We start from the raw sequence: 13,314 nt of genomic DNA on the forward strand, positions 1-13,314 counted from the left end.
AGCAATGTCGCAAGTGAGGTAATCTTCACACAAACCATGTAATACATAAGGGAAAGAGATACATAGATGGCTTACAATCGCCACTTCACACAATTACATGAATAAAGCATTACAACATCCAAATACAAACAAGGTCCGACTACGGAACCAAAATAAAAGAAGAACCCCAAAAGCGACAAGGTCCCGATCGACCCCAACTGGGCTCTGAAGGAAATATGCCCTAGAGGCAATAATAAAGTTATTATTTATTTCCTTATATCATGATAAATGTTTATTATTCATGCTAGAATTGTATTAACCAGAAATATAATACATGTGTGAATACATAGACAAACAGAGTGTCACTAGTATGCCTCTACTTGACTAGCTCGTTAATCAAAGATGGTTATGTTTCCTAACCATAGACAAAGGAGTTGTTATTTGATTAACGAGATCATATCATTAGTTGAATGATCTGATTGACATGACCCATTCCATTAGCTTAGCACCCGATCGTTTAGTATGTTGCTATTGCTTTCTTCATGACTTATACATGTTCCTATGACTATGAGATTATGCAACTCCCGTTTGCCGGAGGAACACTTTGTGTGCTACCAAACGTCACAACGTAAATGGGTGATTATAAAGGTGCTCTACAGGTGTCTCCAAAGGTGGATGTTGGGTTGGCGTATTTCGAGATTAGGATTTGTCACTCCGATTGTCAGAGAGGTATCTCTGGGCCCTCTCGATAATGCACATCACATAAGCCTTGCAAGCATTGCAACTAATATGTTAGTTGTGAGATGATGTATTACGGAACGAGTAAAGAGACTTGCCGGTAACGAGATTGAACTAGGTATTGGATACCGACGATCGAATCTCGGGCAACTAACATACCGATGACAAAGGGAACAACGTATGTTGTTATGCGGTCTGACCAATAAAGATCTTCGTAGAATATGTAGGAGCCAATATGGGCATCCAGGTCCCGCTATTGGTTATTGACCGGAGATTTGTCTCAGTCATGTCTAAATTGTTCTCGAACCGTAGGGTCCGCACGCTTAACGTTACGATGACAGTTATTATGAGTTTATGCATTTTGATGTACCGAAGTTAGTTCGGAGTCTCGGATATGATCACGGACATGACGAGGAGTCTCGAAATGGTCGAGACATAATGATTGATATATTGGACGACTATATTCGGACACCGGAAGCGTTCCGGAGAAGTTTCGGATAAAACCGGAGAACCGGGGGGTTACCGGAACCCCCCGGGGGGTTAATGGGCCTCATGGGCCTAAAGTGGAGAAGAGGAAGGAGCTGCCAGGGCAGGCCGCGCGCCCCCTCTCCCCCTACTCCGAATTGGACAAGGAGGGAGGGGCGGCGCCACCCCCCTTTCCTCCTCTCCTCCCCTCTCTCCTACTTGGACAAGGAAAGGGAGGGGAGTCCTACTCCCGGTAGGAGTAGGACTCCTCCTGCGCGCCTCCTCTAGGCCGGCCGCACCCCCCCTTGGATCCTTTATATACGGAGGCAGGGGGCACCCTAGAACACACAAGTTGATCTTCGTGATCGTTCCTTAGCCGTGTGCGGTGCCCCCCTCCACCATATTCCACCTCAGTCATATCGTTGCAGTGCTTAGGCGAAGCCCTGCGCCGGTAGAACATCATCATCGTTACCACGCCGTCGTGCTGACGGAACTCCTACCCGACGCTTTGCTGGATCGGAGCCCGGGGAACATCATCGAGCTGAACGTGTGCTAAGAACTCGGAGGTGCCGGAGTAACGGTGCTTGGATCGGTCGGATCGGTAAGACGTACGACTACTTCCTCTATGTTGTGTCAACGCTTCCGTTGCGATCTACAAGGGTACATAGATCATACTCTCCCCTCTCGTTGTTATGCATCACCATGATCTTGCGTGTGCGTAGGAAAATTTTGAAATTACTACGTTACCCAACAGTGGCATCCGAGCCTAGGTTTTATGTGTTGATGTTATATGCATGAGTAGAACACAAGTGAGTTGTGGGCGATATAAGTCATACTGCTTACCAGCATGTCATACTTTGGTTCGGCGGTATTGTTGGACGAAGCGACCCAGACCAACATTACGCGTACGCTTACGCGAGACCGGTTCTCCCGACGTGCTTTGCACATAGGTGACTTGCGGGCGACAGTTTCTCCAACTTTAGTTGAACCGAGTGTGGCTACGCCCGGTCCTTGCGAAGGTTAAAACAGCACCAACTTGACAAACTATCGTTATGGTTTTGATGCGTAGGTAAGATTGGTTCTTGCTTAAGCCCGTAGCAGCCACGTAAAACTTGCAACAACAAAGTAGAAGACGTCTAACTTGTTTTTGCAGGGCATGTTGTGATGTGATATGGTCAAGACATGATGCTGAATTTTATTGTATGAGATGATCATGTTTTGTAACCGAGTTATCGGCAACTGGCAGGAGCCATATGGTTGTCGCTTTATTGTATGCAATGCAATCGGCCTGTAATGCTTTACTTTATCACTAAACGGTAGCGATAGTCGTAGAAGCATAAGATTGGCGAAACGACAAACGATGCTACGATGGAGATCAAGGTGTCACGCCGGTGACGATGGTGATTATGACGGTGCTTCGAAGATGGAGATCACAAGCACAAGATGATGATGGCCATATCATATCACTTATATTGATTGCATGTTATGTTTATCTTTTATGCATCTTATCTTGCTTGGTTTGGCGGTAGCATTATAAGATGATCTCTCACTAATTATCAAGAAGTGTTCTCCCTGAGTATGCACCATTGCGAAAGTTCTTCGTGCTGAGACACCACGTGATGATCGGGTGTGATAGGCTCTACGTTCAAATACAACGGGTGCAAAACAGTTGCACACGCGGAATACTCAAGTTATACTTGACGAGCCAAGCATATACAGATATGGCCTCGGAACACGGAGACCGAAAGGTCGAGCGTGAATCATATAGTAGATATGATCAACATAGTGATGTTCACCAATGAAACTACTCCATCTCACGTGATGATCGGACATGGTTTAGTTGATTTGGATCACGTAATCACTTAGAGGATTAGAGGGATGCCTATCTAAGTGGGAGTTCTTTAAGTAAATTAATTGAACCTAAATTTATCATGAAACTTAATACCTGATAGTATCTTGCTTGCTTATGTTTGATTGTAGATAGATGGGTCGTGCTGTTGTTCCGTTGAATTTTAATGCGTTCCTTGAGAAAGCAAAGTTGAAAGATGATGGTAGCAATTACACGGACTGGGTCCGTAACTTGAGGATTATCCTCATTGCTGCACAGAAGAATTATGTCCTGGAAGCACCGCTGGGTGCCAGGCCTGCTGCTGGAGCAACGCCAGATGTTATGAACGTCTGGCAGAGCAAAGCTGATGACTACTCGATAGTTCAGTGTGCCGTACTTTACGGCTTAGAATCGGGACTTCAACGACATTTTGAACGTCATGGAGCATATGAGATGTTCCAGGAGTTGAAGTTAATATTTCAAGCAAATGCCTAGATTGAGAGATATGAAGTCTCCAATAAATTCTATAGCTGCAAGATGGAGGAGAACAGTTCTGTCAGTGAGCATATACTCAAAATGTCTGGGTATAATAATCACTTGATTCAATTGGGAGTTAATCTTCCAGATGATTGCGTCATTGACAGAATTCTCCAATCACTGCCACCAAGCTACAAGAGCTTCGTGATGAACTATAATATGCAAGGGATGAATAAGACTATTCCCGAGCTCTTCGCAATGCTGAAAGCTGCGGAGGTAGAAATCAAAAAGGAGCATCAAGTGTTGATGGTCAACAAGACCACTAGTTTCAAGAAAAAGGGCAAAGGGAAGAAGAAGGGAAACTTCAAGAAGAACAGCAAGCAAGTTGCTGCTCAAGAGAAGAAACCCAAGTCTGGACCTAAGCCTGAAACTGAGTGCTTCTACTGCAAGCAGACTGGTCACTGGAAGCGGAACTACCCCAAGTATTTGGCGGATAAGAAGGATGGCAAGGTGAACAAAGGTATATGTGATATACATGTTATTGATGTGTACCTTACTAATGCTCGCAGTAGCACCTGGGTATTTGATACTGGTTCTGTTGCTAATATTTGCAACTCGAAACAGGGACTACGGATTAAGCGAAGATTGGCTAAGCACGAGGTGACAATGCGCGTGGGAAACGGTTCCAAAGTCGATGTGATCGCGGTCGGCACGCTACCTCTACATCTACCTTCGGGATTAGTATTAGACGTAAATAATTGTTATTTGGTGCCAGCGTTGAGCATGAACATTATATCTGGATCTTGTTTAATGCGAGACGGTTATTCATTTAAATCAGAGAATAATGGTTGTTCTATTTATATGAGTAATATCTTTTATGGTCATGCACCCTTGAAGAGTGGTCTATTCTTATTGAATCTCGATAGTAGTAATACACATATTCATAATGTTGAAACCAAAAGATGCAGAGTTGATAATGATGGTGCAACTTATTTGTGGCACTGCCGTTTAGGTCATATCGGTGTAAAGCGCATGAAGAAACTCCATACTGATGGACTTTTGGAACCACACTATTATGAATCACTTGGTACTTGCGAACCGTGCCTCATGGGCAAGATGACTAAAACACCGTTCTCCGGTACTATGGAGAGAGCAACATGAATATTGAGGCTCATGGCGGATATCGTTATTTTCTTACCTTCATAGATAACTTAAGCAGATATGGGTATATCTACTTAATGAAACATAAGTCCGAAACATTTGAAAAGTTCAAAGAATTTCAGAGTGAAGTTGAAAATCATCGTAACAAGAAAATAAAGTTTCTACGATCTGATCATGGAGGAGAATATTTGAGTTACGAGTTTGGTGTACATTTGAAAAATTGTGGAATAGTTTCGCAACTCACGCCACCCGGAACACCATAGCGTAATGGTGTGTCCGAACGTCGTAATCGTACTTTACTAGATATGGTGCGATCTATGATGTCTCTTACTGATTTACCGCTATCGTTTTGGGGATGCGCTCTAGAGACGGCCGCATTCACGTTAAATAGGGCACCATCAAAATCCGTTGAGACGACGCCTTATGAACTGTGGTTTGGCAAGAAAACAAAGTTGTCATTTCTGAAAGTTTGGGGCTGCGATGCTTATGTGAAAAAGCTACAACCTGATAAGCTCGAGCCCAAATCGGAGAAATGTGTCTTCATAGGATATCCAAAGGAAACTATTGGATACACCTTCTATCACAGATCCGAAGGCAAGACTTTTGTTGCTAAATTCAGAAACTTTCTAGAGAAGGAGTTTCTCTCGAAAGAAGTGAGTGGGAGGAAAGTAGAACTTGACGAGGTAACTGTACCTGCTCCCTTATTGGAAAGTAGTTCATCACAGAAAACTGTTTCAGTGACACCTACACCAGTTAGTGAGGAAGCTAATGATGATGATCATGAAACTTCAGATCAAGATACTACTGAACCTGGTAGATCAACCAGAGTGAGATCCGCGCCAGAGTGGTACGGTAATCCTGTTCTGGAAGTCATGCTACTAGATCATGATGAACCTGCGAACTATGAAGAAGCGATGGTGAGCCCAGATTCCGCAAAATGGCTTGAAGCCATGAAATCTGAGATGGGATCCATGTACAAGAACAAAGTATGGACTTTGGTTGACTTGCCCGATGATCGGCAAGCGATTGAGAATAAATGGATCTTCAAGAAGAAGACTGACGCTGACGGTAATATTACTGTCTACAAAGCTCGACTTGTCGCAAAAGGTTTTCGGCAAGTTCAAGGGATTGACTACGATGAGACCTTCTCACCCGTAGCGATGCTTAAGTCTGTCTGAATCATGTTAGCAATTGCCACATTTTAGATTATGAGATTTGGCAGATGGATGTCAAAACTGCATTCCTGAATGGATTTCTGGAAGAAGAGTTGTATATGATGCAACCAGAAGGTTTTGTCGATCCAAAGGGAACTAACAAAGTGTGCAAGCTCCAGCGATCCATTTATGGACTGGTGCAAGCCTCTCGGAGTTGGAATAAACGCTTTGATAGTGTGATCAAAGCATTTGGTTTTATACAGACTTTTGGAGAAGCCTGTATTTACAAGAAAGTGAGTGGGAGCTCTGTAGCATTTCTGATATTATATGTGGATGACATATTACTGATTGGAAATGATATAGAATTTCTGGATAGCATAAAGGGATACTTGAATAAGAGTTTTTCAATGAAAGACCTCGGTGAAGCTGCTTACATATTGGGCATTAAGACATGATTCACAAACCACATACCTTGACAAAGTTTTGAAAAAGTTCAAAATGGATCAAGCAAAGAAAGGGTTCTTGCCTGTGTTACAAGGTGTGAAATTGAGTAAGACTCAAAGCCCGACCACTTCAAAAGATAGAGAGAAAATGAAAGATGTTCCCTATGCTTCAGCCATAGGCTCTATCATGTGTGCAATGCTGTGTACCAGACCTGATGTGTGCCTTGCTATAAGTCTAGCAGGGAGGTACCAAAGTAATCCAGGAGTGGATCACTGGACAGCGGTCAAGAACATCCTAAAATACCTGAAAAGGACTAAGGATATGTTTCTCATATATGGAGGTGACAAAGAGCTCATCGTAAAAGGTTACGTTGATGCAAGCTTTGACACTGATCTGGACGATTCTAAATCGCAAACCGGATACGTGTTTACATTAAACGGTGGAGCTGTCAGTTGGTGCAGTTCTAAACAAAGCGTTGTAGCGGGATCTACATGTGAAGCTGAGTACATAGCTGCTTCGGAAGCAGCAAATGAAGGAGTCTGGATGAAGGAGTTCATATCCGATCTAGGTGTCATACCTAGTGCATCGGGTCCAATGAAAATCTTTTGTGACAATACTGGAGCAATTGCCTTGGCAAAGGAATCCAGATTTCACAAGAGAACCAAGCACATCAAGAGACGCTTCAATTCCATCCGGGATCTAGTCCATGTGGGAGACACAGAGATTTGCAAGATACATACGGATCTGAATGTTGCAGACCCGTTGACTAAGCCTCTTCCACGAGCAAAACATGATCAACACCAAGACTCCATGGGTGTTAGAATCATTACTGTGTAATCTAGATTATTGACTCTAGTGCAAGTGGGAGACTGAAGGAAATATGCCCTAGAGGCAATAATAAAGTTATTATTTATTTCCTTATATCATGATAAATGTTTATTATTCATGCTAGAATTGTATTAACCGGAAATATAATACATGTGTGAATACAAAGACAAACAGAGTGTCACTAGTATGCCTCTACTTGACTAGCTCGTTAATCAAAGATGGTTATGTTTCCTAACCATAGACAAAGGAGTTGTTATTTGATTAACGAGATCATATCATTAGTTGAATGATCTGATTGACATGACCCATTCCATTAGCTTAGCACCCGATCGTTTAGTATGTTACTATTGCTTTCTTCATGACTTATACATGTTCCTATGACTATGAGATTATGCAACTCCCGTTTGCCGGAGGAACACTTTGTGTGCTACCAAACGTCACAACGTAAATGGGTGATTATAAAGGTGCTCTACAGGTGTCTCCAGAGGTGGATGTTGGGTTGGCGTATTTCGAGATTAGGATTTGTCACTCCGAGTGTCGGAGAGGTATCTCTGGGCCCTCTCGGTAATGCACATCACATAAGCCTTGCAAGCATTGCAACTAATATGTTAGTTGTGAGATGATGTATTACGAAACGAGTAAAGAGACTTGCCGGTAACGAGATTGAACTAGGTATTGGATACCGACGATCGAATCTCGGGCAAGTAACATACCGATGACAAAGGGAACACCGTATGCTGTTATGCGGTCTGACCGATAAAGATCTTCATAGAATATGTAGGAGCCAATATGGGCATCCAGGTCCCGCTATTGGTTATTGACCGGAGATTTGTCTCAGTCATGTCTACATTGTTCTCGAACCGTAGGGTCCGCACGCTTAATGTTACGATGACAGTTATTATGAGTTTATGCATTTTGATGTACCGAAGTTAGTTCAGAGTCCCGGATATGATCACGGACATGACGAGGAGTCTCAAAATGGTTGAGACATAAAGATTGATATATTGGACGACTATATTCGGACACCGGAAGCGTTCCGGAGAAGTTTCGGATAAAACTGGAGAACCGGGGGGTTACCGGAACCCCCCGGGGGGTTAATGGGCCTCATGGGCCTAAAGTGGAGAAGAGGAAGGGATTGCCAGGGTAGGCCGCGCGCCCCCTCTCCCCTAGTCTGAGTTGGACAAGGAGGGAGGGGCGGCGCCCCCCCTTTCCTCCTCTCCTCCCCTCTCTCCTACTTGGACAAGGAAAGGGAGGGGAGTCCTACTCCCGGTAGGAGTAGGACTCCTCCTGCGCGCCTCCTCTAGGCCGGCCGCACCCCCCTTGGATCCTTTATATACGGAGGCAGGGGGGCACCCTAGAACACACAAGTTGATCTTCGTGATCGTTCCTTAGCCGTGTGCGGTGCCCCCCTCCACCATATTCCACCTCGGTCATATCGTTGCAGTGCTTAGGCGAAGCCCTGCGCCGGTAGAACATCATCATCGTCACCACGCCGTCGTGCTAACAGAACTTCTCCCCGACGCTTTGCTGGATCGGAGCCCGGGGAACATCATCGAGCTGAACGTGTGCTAAGAACTCGGAGGTGCCGGAGTAACTGTGCTTGGATCAGTCGGATTGGGAAGATGTATGACTACTTCCTCTATGTTGTGTCAACGCTTCCGTTGCGATCTACAAGGGTACGTAGATCATACTCTCCCCTCTCGTTGTTATGCATCACCATGATCTTGCGTGTGCGTAGGAATTTTTTTGAAATTACTATGTTACCCAACAGGCTCCACTACTGATCAACTAGAACGAAACAACACAACAGACAAAGTCTTCATCGAGCTCCTCCTGAGCTTGGTTGCATCATCTGCATGGACTCAACAGCACCTGCAAGCTGGTTTTGGAAGTATCTGTGAGCCACGGGGACTCAGCAATCTCGCACCCTCGCGATCAAGACTATTTAAGCTTATGGGTAAGGTAAAGGTATGAGGTGGAGCTGCAGCAAGCGACTAGCATATATGGTGGCTAACATACGCAAATGAGAGCGAGAAGAGAAGGCAAAGCACGGTCGATAAAAGTATGATCAAGAAGTGATCCTAAAACAACCTACGTCAAGCATAACTCCAACACCGTGTTCACTTCCCGGACTCCACCGGAAAGAGACCATCACGGTTACACACACGGTTGATGTGTTTTAATTAAGGTCAACTTCAGGTTTTCTACAACCGGACGTTAACAAATTCCCATCTGCCCATAACCGTGGGCACGACTTTCGAAAGTTCAAATCCCTGCAGGGGTGTCCCAACTTAGCCCATGACAAGCTCTCACGGTCAACGAAGGAATAGACCTCCTCCCGAGACATTCCGATCAGACTCGGTATCCCGGTTCTTCAAGACATCCTCGACAATGGTAAAACAAGTCCAGCAAAGCCGCCCGATGTGCCGACATCCTGATGGGAGCTGCACATATCTCGTTCTCAGGGCAACACCGGATAGGTCAAGCTACGAGTAAAACCAGCCCTCAAGTTTCCCCGAGGTGGCCCTGCAGGCTGCCCATTTTGGACCAATACTTAGACAAGCACTGGCCCGAGGGGTTAAAATAAAGATGACCCTTGGGCTGGCCTAACCCAAGGGAAAAAAATTCTAGGTGGCGAATGGTAAAACCAAGGTTGGGCCTTGCTGGAGGAGTTTTATTCAAAGCGAACTGTCAAGGGGTTCCCATTATACCCAACCGCGTAAGGAACGCAAAATCCGGGAACATAACACCGATATGACGGAAACTAGGGCGGCAAGAGTGGAACAAAACACCAGGCATAAGGCCGAGCCTTCCACCCTTTACCAAGTATATAGATGCATTAATTAAATAAGATATATTGTGATATCCCAACAAGTAAACATGTTCCAACAAGGAACGATCTCCATGTTCCAACAAGGAACAAACTTCAATCTTCACCTGGAACTAACAATGCTATAAGAGGGGCTGAGCAGAGCGGTAACATAGCCAAACAACGGTTTGCTAGGACAAGGTGGGTTAGAGGCTTGGTTCAACAATATGGGAGGCATGATAAGCAAGTGGTAGGTATCACAGCATAGGCATAGAAAAAGAGCGAGCATCTAGCAAAGCAAATATAGAAGTGATTTCGAGGGTATGGTCATCTTGCCTGAAATCCCGCAACGAAGAAGAATGAGTCCATGAAGAAGACAAACGGACGTAGACGAACGGGTCCTCACAAACTCGACGTTACCGGAACCAACCCGAAGAAGCAAACACCGAAAAAGAAGCACACAACATAGTAAACAACCACGACATGAACATGGCATGATGCACAATCAAGTATGATGCATGTCCGGTTTAATGAAACATGGCATGGCAAAATGCACAAACAAAACTACAAATTAAGTGGAGCTCAATATGCAACGAGTTGCATATTGACGGAGCACCACATCAATTATTTAGTTCGATCTCGTTTATGTACCCAACAATATTAAATGTTGTTAAACATGGCAAGAGGGGAAACAAATGAAAACTAGCTATCTAGTCAAGGTTAAATGAGGCCGGAAGCAACGAACAACAATTCCGGAAACTCCCCATGAGCATATTATAGATTTGGTAATGTTCTGCCCTAAACACAATTTTAGAGTTGTTTAACATGCAAATAAAGGTCACCATGTTAAATAGGCATTTTTCTACCCCATTTACATATATAATTTATTTAAAACCGAGCTACGGTTATTTAGTTATGAAATAAATCATTTTAACATGACAATTAAGCAAAACTTAAACAAACAACATTTTAAACATGGATGAAAAGGACATATTATGAAACTACACAAAATTCTAAGCAACTTTCATATATAACTTATTTTAATCCGATGCACGGTTTGTGAGTTGTTATGTGCATGATCAACAAGGGCTTTTCTGTGAAACAACATTTTCTCGAAAAAATAGCTAAATCGCTGGAAAGGAAAAAAACAGAACAGGCTGAATCTGAGGCGAACTAGGCTGGGGTTCTCACCATGGGCTTAGCCTAGTCGCTGAGGAGGAGGCCGGGCAGGCAGCGCTAGGCCTTGGAGCCAGGCTGGGCCGGAGGCGGTCGAGCGCTCGTTTCCCTCGCGATCAGAGACGAGCGGGCGAGGCAGAAGCAGGGCACGGCGGCGGCAGCGGGGACTTGGGCGCGACTCCGGCGAGGGACTTGACGCGGGCTCGACGGATCTCGCGTGTTCGCACGCTAGAAGCAGGGGGCGGCGCCGGAGATGAGATCCAGGGCGGCCGACGGGAGTTGCTGGGGCGGTCTCTGGCTGGTTCCCGCCGGACCCGGCGACGACGAGTGAGGGGATCCGTCGGGAATGGCGCGGGGCAGCGGGACCTGAGCAGCTTGCCGATCAGGGGGCTCCATGGCGGCCAGGTTCACCTGAGAGAGAGAGGTGAGAAATTTGAGACGGGAGAGAGAAGAGGGACAACTAGAAGGAGAAAGAGCACGGGGAAAAGGAGGCGGGACGGCCTGGTTACTGCTGTTGCTTGCCGGCAGCGGGGACGAGGCAGAGGAGGCTGGTCAGCTCTGTTGGCCCTTGGGAAGGACAAGAGGAGGCGCGGGAGCTGGGCTGCATGGAGGTGCTCGAAGCAGAGGATCCAGGGGCGCAATTCCGGTGGAGCTCGAGGGTGAGGGCGGCGCTCGGGGTTGGCTACATGCGCGGGAGGGAGGAGGCTGCGGCTTGCTGGGGACTTGGGCATTGGATGGCTGCAGCGATCTGGTTGGCAGAGATGGATCTGGAGGGATCCCGAGGTGGAAGACGACTGGCGGCGGCGGCGGAATGGGAAGGATGGTACATCTCCCTAGAAGTTAGGGTTTTGTCCAGATTTAGACTAGGAGTGGAGTATAAATACATCACAGATTAGGTTAGAGGCTACCTCGTCCCTCCGATCGTACTCGGACGATCGCAAATAAAATAGCTAGGAAGCCCGAATAAGAAAACGGAGATGTTTTGTAGACGTTTGGGGATGATCCGGACACAACGGTGACGACTGTCCGGGTCGGGTTCGGGACAATTTCGGACGCGCGCGAGGGGGCTGCGGGCTGACGAGAGAGGTTAGGTTGGACCTGACGGTAGGTAGTGGGCCGTGCAGAAAGCCTTGGGCTGAGAGAAAAGAAGAGGGAGAGACCCGGCGACAGTTTCCGGAGACCGAAAATGTCCAACGTCAGACCGGCTATACTGCCGCTATAGTTATCCGTTGGGGCGTCAAACGGACTCCGAATGCGATGAAACTTGGCAGGTGGTCTACTGACAACAAAACAACACCGCCCGCCAACTTTCATCCCATTCCGAGAACATTTTCCGGCCACTTATAAAATACTATTTCGGACATGCCGCGGGCGCGTGCAAGTGTGGTTTGGCTCAGAACGGACAACAGAGAAAATGGGGAGGTCGGGACATATGCAAGTTTCGAAAACATGATGATGCAATGCACATGATGACATGATAAGATGCAACACACAAGAAAATGACAAGGCAACAACAACGAATAATTGGAGGACACCTGGCACATCGGTCTTGGGGCGTTACACCCAGGGTCCGAGGAGTTTCCAATCTTGGAAGTTCGGGTTTCGGGATGTTGCCCGATAAGTCTGGCCCACCGCCTGACTCTAGGTTCAGGGCTTGGGTGAAGTCCCCCGTAAATGGGTATCTGGCTCGGAGAGCTCAGGAATCCGGACATAGTTAGTCCTCAAGATAGACGAAGAATCGCCGCATTGTTCCTCCACCACCGCAATATGATGGGTGACCGGTGGAGAGTTAATCTCCCTTTGATCGGGTTTAAGCCCAATCCGATCATAGTCCGTAGCGACTCCCAAGGCGGCGATGCGATCCAAGAGCTCGTTTAGGGATGAGAGCTCCATTGGATCCATCTTCTCGGCAAACTCCAAGCTGACGTGGAGGCTGTTTTCGATGACCCGAGAAGTCATCATCGGTGCAGAAGCCGAACGGGCGGTCATGATGAAACTGCCTAGCCGGAGAGTTTGGCTGACAGCCAGGGCTCCCCCGACGGTAATTTTGTTTTTAACAACGAGACGAGGCATCCTTCCTTACGGCGACGGCACAGTGGAACTCTCAATGAAAGCACCAATGTCGGTGTCAAAACCGGCGGATCTCGGGTAGGGGGTCCTGAACTGTGCGTCTAAGGCGGATGGTAACAGGAGACAGGGGACACGATGTTTACCCATGTTTGGGCCCTCTTGATGGAGGTAAAACACTACATCCT

Source organism: Triticum aestivum, chromosome 4A (assembly GCF_018294505.1).
Source record: "Triticum aestivum cultivar Chinese Spring chromosome 4A, IWGSC CS RefSeq v2.1, whole genome shotgun sequence".
Lineage (NCBI taxonomy): Eukaryota > Viridiplantae > Streptophyta > Magnoliopsida > Poales > Poaceae > Triticum > Triticum aestivum.